General features: G+C 36.8%; 1 protein-coding gene across 15 annotated transcripts in view; it reads right to left on the bottom strand.

The window, feature by feature from the left end:
• Positions 1-16,720, bottom strand: part of APC (APC regulator of WNT signaling pathway) — a 135,864-nt gene that overhangs the window by 100,553 nt on the left and 18,591 nt on the right. The window contains exon 1 of one of the 15 annotated variants that reach the window (XM_082455719.1): positions 1,823-1,947. The exons of 13 other annotated variants lie outside the window; for them this stretch is intronic. The gene's annotated coding sequence lies outside the window, so the exon portion shown is untranslated. Of the gene's footprint in view, positions 1-1,822; positions 1,948-16,720 lie in introns of those variants that run through there. One more of the 15 variants, XM_082455717.1, reaches the window with a different exon arrangement.

Genomic DNA, 16,720 nt, shown 5'->3' with positions numbered 1-16,720 from the left:
TTTTTAAATTATTGAAAAAAGTATCTTGAAGGATCTTCTGGAAAATTTGGATAAACTGCAAAAAACAAAAAATAAATAAATTTCACTTGAAAATTTAATGCAACACCTTTAATTCTAGGTACAGTTTCCATAAGATTTTAAAAAGAGATCCTAAGAACTATTAACCCTGATACCCACGACTAAATAATTCTTAAAGCAAAAATAGTTTTAAAAATAAAGAATAAAATCGCTTATTTATCAGTGAAAACTTTACATAGTCTAATTTTATTCAAGTCCAATTCCTTATTATCTTGAAAAAAATTACTGAAACAAAAATTATAGGTTCTTTCAAGACTTTCTATTACATAAACACTACTTAAGAGACATTGATCCTGGAGGGCTTTATAAAGCCACTGCCATCCTGTTCAGAGAGTAGGGAGATGTGACAAGCTGGCTACCATAAATAGGCATAAAGATAAGGCATTTAAAACTGTACTCAATCTGAAAACTTGTTTTTAGACATTTAATGAAACAAAAATACAGTGCAACGGAAACACTCTATATCAAGAGTATATCTTGTGAATATTCACTAAACAGAAATATACGTAAAAGAAAAATCATACTGCTTTAATTTGAAATATTTGCCTATAGACTTTATTCAATGATATCTAAAACTGACGAGAGTAATAAAAAATTACTTAATAAACACAGACCTTAAATATTAAGCCTATGAAAAATTTATCACTGTAACTTTTCACAAAGTGATTTACATTATAAAGTGATTTACTCTTGAGTAACCTAATTAATAGCATAAAGCTATACTAACAAAGGAAAAGATCCACTGCTTCATACATAATTTATTAAGATTTCCTATAGGATTTATTTAAAGCAAAGAATTTGAGCATCTCTTTTGTGATATAGAATCAAAGTGTCTGATAAATTCCACTGTCAAAACATTCATAGCCTGATATTCTTCCTACTTTAAAAAACTAAGTTATTCTTTCTATCCAGGTTGTAATTATAAACTATGGCTTTTTGTAAATAGACTTCTACCGCCAGCATTGCTGCAAGGGTTCTTATTCCTCTGCAGTTATCTTTCCAGCCTGGGAAGGAGAAAAGCACTGCTGCAGTCATCTGCAAAAAGGCACTACCATTGCATCTTAAAACTAACAAAGACACTGGTATCTTTTTGCCACCCTATACACTGGCAGTTCACTTAGAACTGCAAAAGCAGGCACTTTTGGTAACCCAAATTTCACGGATCAACCAAAACCACCACTGAAGCTCTGCAGTTCCTGCCTCCACCTCTTCCTCCTCTCCCAAGGAGCCCTTTCCACTAGGTTCGTAACAGCCATCAGCAGCAGCTTCATAACCCCTCTCCTGGCTACCACTGCATGTGTCCTTGTGGCCAGGGAGGAAAAGCAGCCTTTCAGTGGGCTAAAGCTTTTTGCTCCTCGCCATGAATATGCTCCATTCTTTGTTGTCCTCTACCCGTTTCCTTAGATACTGTTATTCCACTCGACTCTGTCAACATGCATTATAAAAACAAAACCTCCTTCTAGCTTCAAAAACAGCTCTTTCTCACTAGACTCCCCTTAACACTCCCACCCCTCCCCCCCCTTCTTCCTCTTCTGTCAAAAACCCTGGATCAGAAGCACAGGAAATCCATCTCCTGTGCTGCAATGGGGGGTGGGGGGTGGGGGGGAGACGCCCCTGCCTCCTCGCTTGGCATGTGGCATCAGACCCTGTGCCAAGGAAAGACCATCGGCTTTAGGCAGTGCAAGGGAAAATCGCCTCCTTCTCCCCCGGCAGCTAGCCGGGCCATCGTAGCTCCAGCACCTACCCCATTTCCGAGCTCAGCAGCACCTCCATTCCGTCTCCAGTGACACCCAGGCGGGCTGCGCCAATACAGCCACATGTCGGTCACGTGTGCCCACGCCCAGCCAATCGGAGGGTCCCCGACGGGAAAGGGGAGCGCCCTGGTCCGCATCCAGCGGATTACACAGCTGCTTCACGCTCCGCTTCCCGACCCGCGCTCCGCTTCCCGACCCGCACTACGCAGCACTCCGCACTCCGTCCGCACTCCGCAGCAGGACACAGGGCCCCGCCCCGCCCCACCCCACGGCTCCGAGCCCTAGCCCGCACTTAGTGCTCACCGACTCCACCTCCGGGCAATCCACTGGAGCTGATGGAAGCGGACAAGCATAATGCGGGTGGGGGTGGGGGAGGCCCACGGCGCAGGAAGATTAGCACAAGATACAGGCGGTGGGTGGGTAATAAATTACATCTCATTCGCTATTTGCTAAGATTTACATGCTTGCAACACAGAGAAACAGAATTTTACTAAATGTATTAAAACGAATAATTTTACATTACGTATCACCGATTTGTTAGGTAAATCACTGGAACTGTGTTTGAATTAAAAATACAGTCTCCAGAAAAGCTATGGTGGCAGTACAGTAGAGTAGTTGAGATCAGAATCATGGAGCCACACACTCTGGACTGAATCTTTGCTCCCGTCACTTACTAGCTGTGTGACTTTAGTCACTTTCATTTCCCCAGCAAAACGGGAGTAGAAATGTTGAATAGAAAAGTTAATATATAGGAAGCAGTATTTAGAGCAGACCCTGACACAGTAAATGCTGTTAGTCACTACTAATCTGAGATTTAAATATTTTAATGCAAATTCTGCATTTCACTTAAATTTAACCAAGTGAAGTTTGAATTACTAATTTTTTAAAATAAATTTATTTTATTGTTGGCTGCACTGGGTCTTCGTTGCTGCGCGCGGGCTTTCTCTAGTTGTGGTGAGCGGGGGCTACTCTTCGTTGCGGTGCGTGGGCTTCTCGTTGCAGCGGCCTCCCTTGTTGCGGAGCACGGGCTCGAGGCACGCGGGCTTCAGTAGTTGTGGCATGTGGGCTCAGTAGCTGTGGCTCGCGGGCTCTAGAGTGCAGGCTCAGTAGTTGTGGCGCACGGGCTTAGTTGCTCCGCGGCATATGGGAATCTTCACAGACCAGGGCTCGAACCCTTGTCCCTTGCATTGGCAGGCGGATTCTTAACCACTGTGCCACCAGGGAAGTCCTTGAATTACTAATTTTTATGAGTTAGAAGGACAAAATCCAAATTGCCAAGAATTTAAAGTGGATTTAAATTCTGTTTAAATGGGGATGGGGGTGGAATCAGTTTTCATGATCTATTTCAAATTTAAAAGGATACTTAACTTTAGGTTTTTTAATGAAATGTATTTACTCTAATCTTTTAATTTTTCAAATTAATAGCATGAAAAGCAGCAAGCAAGCTATTAAACAGCACACTTGGAGCAATTTCATTTTATTAAAAATGGTATAAATTAGGAAAGTAATAGACAAATAGCAAAATGCTCGTAGATGTACACACAATGGATGTTCACAGTGGTTATCCATGGAAGGTGGGATTATGGAGTGACTTCTGCTTTTCCTTTCTGCTTTTGGATATTTTTTCTTTATCTCTGTACTATAATGCCTAATATATAGCAAATACCCCCTAAATATTTGTTGAATGAACAAATGAACCAACATCAATCACATATTACTAGTAATTTACTAGTAAGTAGAAAAATTATATATTATATAAAAGTTTAAATATATTTAGAAACACTTTCCCTTGATATTTGAAATAAAGGAAACATAAATCAATTTGGTTCTATCTTAAATATCTCTTTTGTCAAGATGACTTAGTTTTACAAAAGGCTTTCAAGATTCTCTTACTGAAAGTGCATGATTCATTGAACAGGACTTATTTATACAGTCATCAACTATTTGTGACAAATTCTGAATAGATAATTTCTCATAAGGCCTAAAACTTCTGGAAAGGAAAAGTACCCTTCTAAACAAAGAATACATTTTAGAAGCTCCTAAAAATAACTTAGTACCCTAAGAAACAACTCTATTACTCTTGACTCAGACTATGACTCAAGCTATTATTTAGTATACCAGTTTGTAGCCAAAATATCTGTCTAAATTTTTATTACATGTGTTGTAACAGTGTTTCAAATGACAAAATTTTAAAGAAAGCTATGACCATTATATGTTCACCAATCAATAACACTCAAATCAATCAAAAAGCAAGCCAATCTAAAAACTTTACATTTTACAATGTGGCCAACTGAATTTTTTCAGTAAAATTTTCAAACCAGTTTTCTCAGATTCCACAAAAGTTTGATTTGAATTTTGTATTAAAAATATACTTAGCTATTTTTAAAACTACAATTAAAAACATATACAATCAAAATGTTTTAGACCAAATTTGAAAACAATGGAGGTCACTGAAGCATTAATTTGTGCTACTAGGTTTATATGTATCTCAGAATAAAGCTCCTGCCATCCCTATTTATACAAAAATGTTATCATTCAGGCTACATACATATGTATGCATTAAAAGTATTTTCTGATCAAAATTTACTACAGAAATAAATTGTACATTAAGGTTATTATAAGACTGTACTGACAAACATGCCCCTGATTTCAAGTATCTGTGCTCATTATGATTAGCTTTACTGTTTTTAATAAATATTACTAAGTAAATGTTATAAATATGAACACATAGTTCACGTTAAAAAAATAAATAACCTCTGAACCTTCTGTAACTTAAAAAAAAAATTGATGACTCAATAGAAATAATAGGATTCTTAATGTCTTAAATCCTGCATTCTATTTTAACATGAACATGTTAGGCCTAATTTAAGACTTGTGATTTTAAAAACTGACAAGAATATGGGCAACAATATCAACTAGAATAAAATGAGTTAAAATCAGTGCTCTGAATTCAGTTATCTCAACTCGTACTTCAATACTTAACTCTTTCTTTACTGGAGACCTCAGATACATTGATAGCAGAACAGAATCGATTTATGCCTACAAAGAGATCAACAAAAGCTTTTTTCTTTAAAAATAATAATTATGTATTGTAAAAGCACATGCTAGTGCAAGTTCTCCAGGTGCTAAGCAACCAAATAAAGCTCAAATTCATTTAAAAATCTTCCAGTCTTCAGATTCATACTGGGTTAGGGTATGACAAAAAATCCTAAGAACAGAATAAAGTGGGTCAGAGACCAAAGACCAATTCTCCCAGTGTTTCTGTACTTCTCCTGGGACATAGGAAGGAGCTGAAATGTTGCGATGGAAATTGAATTTTTAGTGATGTATAAACTAAGTGAGAGATATATGCATGGTCTTCTACAAGCCAGACATATAGATGTGTTCTGTGTTACCTCAAAAAGCAAAAGTTTCTCAAAAGAAATGTTTCTAGCACCAATAATAGAATCTTAGTGTTTTTCCCTCCAATCTTTCTCCTCTCTAATCAGCAAATATCAAAATAGATTTTTACACCCCTGCTCAAGAACATTTCATGGCTTTCTGTTACTGACAGTGGAAGTGAGATAGTTTGGAGTTTAATTGTAGAGTGCCTACGCTAAAAGGCTTCCTACATGTATTAAGTTTTCCATGGCCGCCATAACAAATTACCACAAATTTAGTGGCTTAAAACAACAAAATTTATTATCTTACAGTTTTGTAGTTCAGAAGTCCAAAATGGGTCTCACTGAGCTAAAATCAAGGTGTCTTCAGGGCTCTACTTCTTTCAGGAGGCTCTAAGGGACAATCTGTTTTCTTGCCCTTTCCAGGTTCTAGAGACCAACTATATTCTTGGTCCAAGGCCTTTTTCCTCCATCTTCAAAGCTAGCAGTGGTGGCCTGAGTCCTTCTCAATTTGCAGCACTGTCACTTTGCTTCTATTGTCATTATCTCTTTCTCTGAATCTTGTTCTTCTCTTCCCTCTTTTAAGGACTTAAAAACCGTTCTTACGTTGGCCCACCTCAATAATCCAACAATCCAGGGTACCTCATTAGCAACTTTATTCCACCTGCAACCTTAATTCCCCTTTGTAACATAATCTAACATATTCATAGGTTCTAGGGATTAGGAACTGGCCATCTTTAGGGAGCCATTATTCTGCCTACCACACTAAAGCTTTATCTTCAACTATTCCAGAACTTGCATCCTAATACCAGTCCAATCAAACTAAACACTTAGCCATTTCTTTTTTAAAAAAATAAATTTCTTTATTTATTTGTTTATTTTTTGGCTGCGTTGGGTCTTTGTGCTGTGCTCAGGCTTTCTCTAGTTGCGGCGAGCAGGGGCTACTCTTCGTTGTGATGCGCAGGCTTCTCATTGTGGCGGCTTCTCTTGTTGCGGAGTGTGGGCTCTAGGCACGCGCTCTTCAGTAGTTGTGGCTGGCGGACTCTAGATCGCAGGCTCAGTAGCTGTGGCGCACAGGCTTAGTTGGTACGTGGCACATGGGATTTTCCAGGACCAGGGCTCGAACCTGTGTCCCCTGCACTGGCAGACGGATTCTTAACCACTGTGCCACCAGGGAAGTCCCCACTTAGCCATTTCTAAAACTCACCTTAGACACAGAACTTTCTGCCTTTACTATAATGTGGTACAGTAGAAGGCTCCAGCATATGGAGACTGAAGAATCAGGCTTAAAGTTCTGAATCTTTCACTTTGTAGCTCTGTGACTCTGGATGTTACTTAACTATCCTAGACTTGGCTACTCTTTCATCTGTAAAATGAGAATAACTGTTTGGCTTATTTTATAGAGCTGTTATAAGGATCAAATGTGTAACTGTGAACAAACTTTATAAACTATGAAATATGTTTTACAAGTAAAGGATTATTAATTGCTCTATTGGTCCAAATCAAGATTCAGCTTAAACATACATTTCCATGAAGTAATCTACCATCCCACCTAGACTCCTAGACTCCTCACCCTCCTCTTCCCTCCATTGTTCCCTCCTTTTATGGCACAAACACATTGTAGCTCTGTGTGTACATCTCCTTTCCCATTCCTGACTATAAGAATCCAAGGGAAGAGCCACACCTGATTTTATCTTGAACGTCTCATGACGTATACCATAATATTTTGTACATAACAAGTGTTCATTAAGTATTAGTATAAGGAATGATTTAAAATTAATCTCCAAAGGGCACCCAATGCAGATGCTCTCAAGGAATAATAGTAGAGCAAATGCTGAATAATGAATATTAGTACAAAGTATAACTTTTTACAGAGGAAATGGAATGCTTTAAATAAAAACCCTAGGCGCTGTAAGTGAAAAAAATGTGACGCAGCCTTGGGGCTAAGTTTCTGAGGTTAGGTGGCTACACAGTAGAATCACTTTGGGAGCTTGAGAAGTTTTAAAAACATCATTAAGTCCGAATCTCTGAGGATGAGGTTCAGGCACTGGTGTGTGCTGCCAGGATTGCGAAGCACCACGCACCACTCTAGCTTCTGCTATCAAAGCTCCCACTGCACTATGATAGGGAGACCATTTTGAAATGCCTTTTAATTCAGAGTGCTATACAGATTGAGGCATTTGCTTACAGAGGAAAAAAACCTTCCTTTTTCCTGTCAAAAAGCTTCCTAGTCATGTATTAGCAATTAACATAAGAAAAACAATAGGGACTAATAAATGCACAGAATATGTTCTACTACATTAAGAAATCAAAGAAATAAAAACAAAAGAGTATCATTTTCACCTATTAAATAGGCAATGATATTTTAAAATAATATTGCGGGTCAGAGAGGATACATTAAAAAAAATAGGCAGTAGCTTTTGAAAATCCTTAAAATGTTTAAAATGCTTATACTGAAATAAGTCCAGTTAAAAGAAATTATCTTATGTACAATCAGGTACATGCACAAAGATTTATATTCAAAGATACTCAGTATTGTTTCCATAAGTGAAATTTTAGAAACAACCTCAATGATTGATAACAACAGCTTGGTTAATTATGCTTTTGCCACTCTTAAAGATGATTAATATTATGCCAGATATACAATTACATAAAAAAGCATAAAATACGTAAGAATAAATTTACCCAAGGAAGTGAAAGATCTGTACAGTGAAAACTATACGACAGTGATGAAAGAAATTGAAGAAGACACAAATAAATGGAAAGATATTCTACACTCACTGATTAGAAAAATTAATATTGTTAAAATGTCCATACTACCCAAAGTGATCTACAGATTAAATGCAATCCCTTTCAAACCTCCAAGAGCATTTTTCACAGAAATAGAACAAACAATCCTAAAATGTCTATGGAACCACAAAGGACGCCAAATAGCCAAAGCAATCTTGGAGGAAAAAAAAGAAAAAAAAAAAAGAACAAAGCTGGAGGCATCACACATCATGGTTTCAAACTATATTACAAAACTACAGTAATCAAAACAGTATGATAATTGGATATCAACTATACTTCAATTAAAAAAAAAAAAAAAAAGCATGGTACTAACATAAAAACAGACATGTAGATCAAGGAACAGAATAGCAAGCCCAGAAATCAACCCAAGCAAATATGGTCAATTAATTTATGACGAAGAAGCCACGCATATACAGTCGTGAAAAGACAGTCTCTTCAATAAATGATGTTGGGAAGGGCTTCCCTGGTGGCGCAGTGGTTGAGAATCTGCCTGCTAATGCAGGGGACACGGGTTCGAGCCCTGGTCTGGGAAGATCCCACATGCCGCAGAGCAACTAGGCCCGTGAGCCACAACTACTGAGCCTGTGCATCTGGAGCTTGTGCTCTGCAACAAGAGAGGCCGCGACAGTGAGAGGCCCCCGCACTGCGATGAAGAGTGGCCCCCGCTCGCCACAACTAGAGAAAGCCCTTGCACAGAAACGAAGACCCAACACAGCCAAAAATAAATATAAGTAAGTAAAAATTAAAAAAAAAAATGATGTTGGGAAAACTGGACAGCCACATGCAAAAGAATGAACTGGACCCCTATTTTACACCATACACAAAAATCAACTAAAAATGGATTAAAGACTTACATTTAATACCTGAATCTGTAAAACTCCTAGAAGAAAACATATAGAATAAGCTCCTTGACATCAGTCTTGGCAATAATTTTTTTGGATTTGACACCAAAAAACAAAGGCAATAAAAGCAAAATGAACAAGTGGGACAATATCAAACTAAAAAGCTTCTACACCGTGAAAGAAACCATGAGCAAAATGAAGAGGCAACCTATCAAAATGTAGAAAACACTTCCAAATCATATATCTAATAAGGGGCTAATATCAAAAAAAAAAAAAATATATATATATATATATATATATATATATATATATATATATATATATATATATATAACAACCTCATAAACTAAATAGCCAAAAAACCAAACAACTGGATTAAAAAATGGGCAGAGGAACTGAACAAACATCTTCCCAAAGAAGACATCCAAACGGCCAACAAGTACATAAAAAGATGTTCAACATCACCCATCATCACGGAAATGCAAATCAAAACCAAAATGATATCACCTTGCATCTGTTCGAATGGCTGTCATCAAAAGACAAGAAATAACAAATATTGGGGAGGATGTGGTGAAAAGGGAACCCCAGTGCACTCTTAGTGGGGATGTAAATTGGTGCAGCCACTATGGAAACAGCATGGAGGTTCCTCAAGAAATTAAAATTTAACTCCCATATGATCCAGCAACCCCACTTCTGGGTATATATCCAAAGGAAGAGAGATCTGCACTCCCACGTTTATTACAGCATATTCTTAACAGCCAAGATATGAAAGCAAGTGTCCCTCAATGGATAAGTGGATAAAAATCTCACACACACACACAAACACACACAAATACACACACACACACACACACACACACACGAAATGAAGTATTATTCAGCCATGAGAAAGAAGGAAACCCTGCCATTTGGGACAACATGGATGGACCATGAAGGCATTATGCTAAGTGAAATAAGCCAGGCAGAAAAGACAAATACTGCATGGAATCACTTATATGAGGAATCTAAATAAAAAGCCAAATTCACAGAAAAAAATAAAATAAAATTGTCAAAGAAGATAATTATATATAACTGCATTAAATAATTCATATAATATTAAGCGAAAATGCAGAACACTGTATATGCGTAATATGGTACCAACTAGCCTTGTCTTTTTTTAAATGAATTATATAGGTGCACAGAGAAGATTGAAAGAGATCAACAAAATATCAAGTGTCCTCCCTGGGTGTGGAAATTATAAAAACTGCAATTTTTCTTAATTTTATAAAATTTCCACAACCTAACACACATAATTTCTGTATTTTTTTCCAAAAGTTAAGTGCCTTTTGGACACAATTTGAAATCACCACATGAGGAGAAGAGAGAAATTAACATTTCTTTCTCATCTCATCTGTAGCCAAAGGCAGATCCAGATTTTGTGGGGTTCAGGATCATATATAAATTATGGGGGAGCCTTCCTTAAGGAAAATACAAATTAATTCAAAATTGCTATTGCTGCTGCAAAAGAACCTAGGAAGGGTCCATGAAATTAGGTGCATTAAACTTCATTAGTTTCATGATAAATCTTCTAAACCAGTAGCAGACATTATGATCAGCAAATATATATAATCAACAAATTCATCTAACTTGAATTTCTATAGAGATTAAAAACAGATCACTGTTCACACACATAGGCTCAAAGAAATTTCAAAATTCACTCAGGTCCCCACACAGTGAAGTGGCAGTCTGCCTCCTAAGCCAGTGTTGGTCAAACTGCCTCACCCTCCAGGTCTCATGAGCACTTCATGTTCGATCTTCTAATTAGATTTAAATGCAGTAGGTGCTCCATATCCTTGGGTTCTTCATTCAACCACTGAGGATTCAACCAGCCATGGATCAAAAATATACAGAAAAGATTCCAGAAAGTTCCAAAAAGCAAAACTTGAATTTGCCAAGCAGCCTCCAACTACTTACATAGCATTTACAATGTAGTAGGTATTACAAGTAATCTAGAGATGATTTAAAGTATAGTGGGAGGGATATGTGTAGGTTATATGTAAATACTATACTGTTTTATATAAGGGACTTGAGCATCCCTGGGTTTCGGTATCCTCCAGCGTCCTGGAACCAATCCCTCGTGGATACCAAGGGACGACTGTGTGTCATCTCCGAGAGCAGCTTGTACTTCCTCCTTCAGAGCCTCATGCTTCATAAAAAGTTACTTGTTCAATTATTATCATCCTGATGATTACTGCAGCACCTAGCTCTGTAGTAGTAGGTGCTTAATAAATCCTTATTGAGTGAATACATTTTTTAATAATCAGAATAAGTGAAAACAAGAAATCTCAAACAGCTTTGAAAATGTCAATCTGGAATCTACAAAAAATCCCCTTAACCCATAAATTTTTATCAATGGGTAACCGCAGATTTCTCTGGAAGATATCTAGAACAAAATTTCTTTAAATGCAGGAGACATTTTCACATTGTCATGTTAATTTAGTTAAATAACTAAAGAGAAACAGTTTGGGGTTGTCTTATGGGCGTGTGGCAAATACAAGGTAATGACTGATAGTGGGCATATAAGCAAAGGCAAAAGAAAGCACAAAAACTGTGAATGACTCAAAAAAGGCTACTCTGTCAGAGTTAATTCTGCTTCACTGCCCTTGTATGATGTTAAATACGTTAAACATGTATTAGGCTAAATATGCCCTGTTGTTACAGTAGTGAATACGCTACATTACATGGTAAGAAGGACTTGGCAGATGTAATTAAAGTTATTAGTTGGCTGACTTTAAAATAGGGAGGTGAAATTTACTACCTGTCACTGGTTCGGCACTTTCTCTGCATGCCATATGGTATCCTGCACCCCTAAAGGAGGTAACACACCCTGAAGGATGAGCTTATATGGGGAAGATGACCCCCAGAGCATTGTGACCCTTGCCCAGAAGTTCAGGAGTGATCAATGGCAGGATTTGTTTGGCTTTGTTTAGCTGAAATTTATCCAATAATGGTACTGAAAACATCTGCTTTTTTTGAGGCAAGTATGAATGTAATAAAATAAGTGCTTTATTGCAGATGAAGAACCATGTGGAGACATGAGAAGAGAAACTGGTAACTTGTAAGGAACAACTCTTACAGCCGCAGTCAAACTCTTGAGATTCAAGTAGGCCAGCTCCAGAGCACTGCAGTCCTGGGCCTTTAGACATGGACTTTCCTTGAGAATGCAGGTCACTTTTGCCTTGTTTTTACATGACTTTTGGGTTAAAATCTTTGCTTGCTCCATAATGCAAATCAGTGCCTAATATTGTGCTAGTCATACGGTACACTCAATAAATGCTTGTTGAACAACAAAAAAAGGGGGAAGGGGGAGATGATCCTGGGTGGGCCCTATGTAATCACGAGCCCTTAAAAGCTACAAGCTGTTCACTGGCTTCCAAATGAAGTTAGAATAAATTTCAAATTCCTTAACTCGGTTTACAAGACTCTGTATAACCTACCTCCTGCTCCCATTCCCACCCTCCTCCCTAACTCTCCCTTTCTCCCCTCTCTCTAATGCCTTTGCACTGCCTTTCTTTCAGCTTCAAGAACTCTGTTCCCAAATCCTCAAATGACTGCTCTATTGTATCATTCAGCTTTGGCATAAATGTCTCATCTTCAAAGAGACCTTCCATGACCATCGAATCAACACTGGTACTGTCCTTAAATTTCTATCACATCATACTGTTTTCTCCTCAAATCATTTAAGATCTAAAAGGTTCTACCTATGTATCTATCTGTTTGTTTAATTTTCTGTCTCCCTCATCGTTTCCCAAACTAGAATACAAATGTCATGAGGACAGGAACCTATATTCTCATGCACTGCTGTTTCCTTCACACCTAGAACAGTGTCTGGTGCACAGTAAGCATTCAATAACACTGTTGAATGCATGAATGTAGATGATATAAAGACGAATAAGACATCAACTTACAATCTGACAGGGGATCTAAAATGTGCACAAGAAAAGTTTTAATACAAGGCAACATGTATATCAAAGGATGAGAGATTAGATAATTTCTGGCCAGGTAATCAAGAAAGATTTCAGAGAGAAAGCAGCAAAAGAACTAGCCTTCAAAGATGTTTAGGAATTTTTTAGGACAGAGATTTAGATTTTGTCTGTTAGATTAAAAATTTTAGATATCTTATAGGCAATGAAAAATATAAACATTTCAAATAAGGAAGGATACATGATTACAGCAAGATCTACAAAAATTAACAGAACTAGTTGCTAGTTCCTACTCAAAAGAAGAAATAATCAGAAGTCATATGCATACTGAAGAAATAATCAGAAGTCATATGCATACTGTTACTAATTTATAGTTAAATTTAATGGTCAAAGGCTTTTTCAATTGGAAAATATAACAGCAGGAAAAAAAACACAAAATTTTACACTCTATGAGAAGTTTAATTTTGTTTTATTTGGTCTTATTTTGGCAATTTTGACTACACACTTACATATTAATTTATGTTGTTAATAAGACAAAAAAACTCAAAATCACCTTTGGCAACCATTTTGCCCAATTAACAAATATTCAAACATTTCCATGCAAGTAAAGAAAATTTTTTTTCTAAATTCTTAACATGCCCTAATCTGATAAAGTTCCAGTTTCCGGTCAACCAATGTTTTAAGCTACCCTTCCCCTAGGGGAAAAAAAAACAAATTCTGATTAATTTTTTAAAAACTAAGTGTTTAAAGCAGAATTTTATGCTTGCCCATGTGTGTGTTTTAAGTAGGTCTTGTTTAATGTTTTTAGTTTGATCTTTACTGAAAACCCAAAGCAGCTGTAAGACTGCTCCCAAAGGTACAATTTACAATACAAACTTACAAACCCTATTCATAAAGATAACATTTTAACATTAAAGACTTCAGTGACTTATGTCACCAAAACAGCACCAAATGTTTACAGTGTCACTGTGAATTCAAGAAAAAGGAGCACACAGAATGAGTTTTTTAAAAATAGTCTTTCTCCCCAAATATAATTAAAACTCCCATCATTTCAACATTTAAAATATCATAAAATACTTAGATTACTTGACAAATCATTTATCAATTTATAGCACACAAATTACCCCTTGAAATACATCAGAATTAATAACAAAAAATCCAATTTTTAAATTGATGTTAAAAACAAAATTTCGTGTATATGAAAGAATAAATTTATGGCCTAGTAATGGTGTGTATTTATTAGAACCTTAAACCAAATCCTTGGGTCAAGACTTTTATCCTTACACAATATCCCCAAATTCTTACCTTGAATGAGAAAGCAATGACTTTTTCAATACCCTATATACCAACTGAAGATGGTATTGCCTAATTCTATAATACCATTTCCTTCCTTTTTGAATAGCTTCTCTCCTTCTTGCTTTATGCTGAATTTTAATATATAAGGCACAGTACAGACTATAAAATTATTTCACTTCTGGATATCTAAAGATAAATGTTTGCTATTATAGGCTTAAAAATTCAAATGTCTTATTAAGTAAAATGAAAAAAAATCTACCTAGCATTACTGGACTGTGTCAATCAAATCAGAAACCTCTGGGTGACTTGGACTACCCACAATAGTATCTAATATATAGATTCATTTTAAAGACTAAGAGAATGAGTCATCTCATAAGAGTTCAACATGAACACTTAACATTATGTTCTAAGAGGGAAGAGAGAAAGAAAAATCAAGGCAAACTAATAAATTTAATTCCTTTTTTCAATATAGATTGTTTTTAAAACTAAAACTTCATATTTATTTTGTTAAGTCTTTTAAAAAAACTTGCTTTGCCAAGTTCTCTAAGATTGGGTAGAATTAGTTGAATTGTCACATAGCATTTATAGAAGCAAAAAGTAAGATTTCTTAAGAATTGGACTAAATTTCATTCACATTCAAATACCTTCCTCAACAGACACCAGCAGTCAATAAGTACCTTGATTCTCAAACCAGTCTGTACTTGATACAATATGAAAAAGGCATTTTCTTATTCTGTTCCCAAAGAAGGTCTGCTATTTAATTCAAACTAATAGTTACATCTGCTCAATTAAAACACTTGGAACTTTCATAGAAAAGATATTTTTGATACTTGTTCTTTTACAATAGAGAACGCAAAGTTCTTAAAAAAAAAAAGTCTCCTGTGAAGTGATAAGACAACTCTGACCAACTCCAAAATCTTAATAAAAAAATCTCAATTCCCAAAGTTTCAGTCTCTGAAGCATACTTCCTATCCCTCTAGTTTATGCTACCGTCTCCAAATACAACATTCTTTTACCTCACTGGCTTCTTCAATCCAATGTTCTCATCAATTTTCACTATCACTTTCATCTTTACTTTCTTCCTTAGACCCAACAATAGCCATTCCCTTTCACTCAAACCCTTTATTCTTCTCTCCCTCTATTATATTTACCTGGTAAAACCTCAAATCTGGTTGAACTGAATGAACTATTCTACTTTTGCATGCCTTCATCAGGGCAGAGGTGTGTGTGTGTGTGTGTGTGTGTGTGTGTGTGTGTGTGTGTGTGTGTGTGTGTGTGTGTTGGGGAGAGTGGGGGTGGGGGAATGATCAGATAATAGGGGCTGGCTGGTTTCACTTTAAATTCACAACTATAAACATGGAAGAATATTTAACACCGCCTGGCAGGCCTACTGTGTGTGTGTGTGTGTGTGTGTGTGTGTGTGTGTGTGTGTGTGTGTGTGTGTGTGTGTGTTGGGGAGAGTGGGGGTGGGGGAATGATCAGATAATAGGGGCTGGCTGGTTTCACTTTAAATTCACAACTATAAACATGGAAGAATATTTAACACCGCCTGGCAGGCCTACTGTGTTTCCTATAAAGTCTGCTTTCTCACTACTTGAGTTAACTTCTTTACACCTTTTTTCTCTCCTCAAACCTGTAACATCTATTTTCCTACCTATGCCACTCTCAGTTGAAGATCTACTTCATTCCATTAAAGAGAAATTCCCTCATATTTCCCTACCATGCCTACACTGCTTCTCTCCTATTAAAATAGAAAATGCATCCCTGCTCCTATCAAAGACCAATACCTTACTTGGGCAATGGAGTCCAGCTAATCAAGAAAACCTTTGATCAGCCCCTCTCTCTCCTGTATAATCAGTTTCTCCTTCTCTACTGGATCATTATCATGAACACACAAACATGCTCTAATATTACTCATCTTTACAAATTCCTCTCCTGACCTTAGCTCCCCTCCACGCACCCCCTCCACTAGATAAGACCATTTCTTTGTTCTATTCACAGCCAAACCTCTTGATCTAGTGGCCTTCATTTCCTGTCTCTATTTTCTCACCTCTAATTCACTCTTTAACCCACCCCAATCCTAAACAATCTCCTGAAGCTCAAATCAAGGCCACCAATGACCACCATGTGGCCAAATTCCATTGCCCTCATCTTAGTACAATAATCTCTTAGTAACATTAGACCAAGCAGATCACTCTTTTCTACCTGAAGTAGATGTCTTCTCTTGGGCCCTAGTGACATATTCTCCTGGTTTTCCTCCTGCCTCTAATTTCCTTTATTGGTTCTGTCTCTTCACTAGTCTTCTAAAACATGAGTGCCTCAGGGCTTGTACCAGGACTGCTTTCTCTCTTCACTGTTTTCTCACCTACTCCCAAGGCTTTTAACCATCATCTATATGATGTTAAATCTCAAATTTGTATCTCCATCCTAACCCTCTTCTGTGAATATCCAACTATCTATTTGATTATTTCACTTTGATATCTGAGACATTTAAACTAAACAGATACTTGATCCACAAATCTTCCTGTCCTCTCCCTACCAGACTTAAATCTTCAAATTCTTACTCCTCGAAAGATTTCTCTCAAAAACAACACAAAGGGCATTTTTTTTTTTTCTCT

Source organism: Balaenoptera physalus, assembly GCF_965194825.1.
Source record: "Balaenoptera physalus genome assembly, chromosome: 3".
Classification (NCBI taxonomy): Eukaryota; Metazoa; Chordata; class Mammalia; order Artiodactyla; family Balaenopteridae; genus Balaenoptera; species Balaenoptera physalus.
Note: the sequence above shows the minus strand (reverse complement) of the source record. Positions and strands in the feature narration are given on the sequence as shown.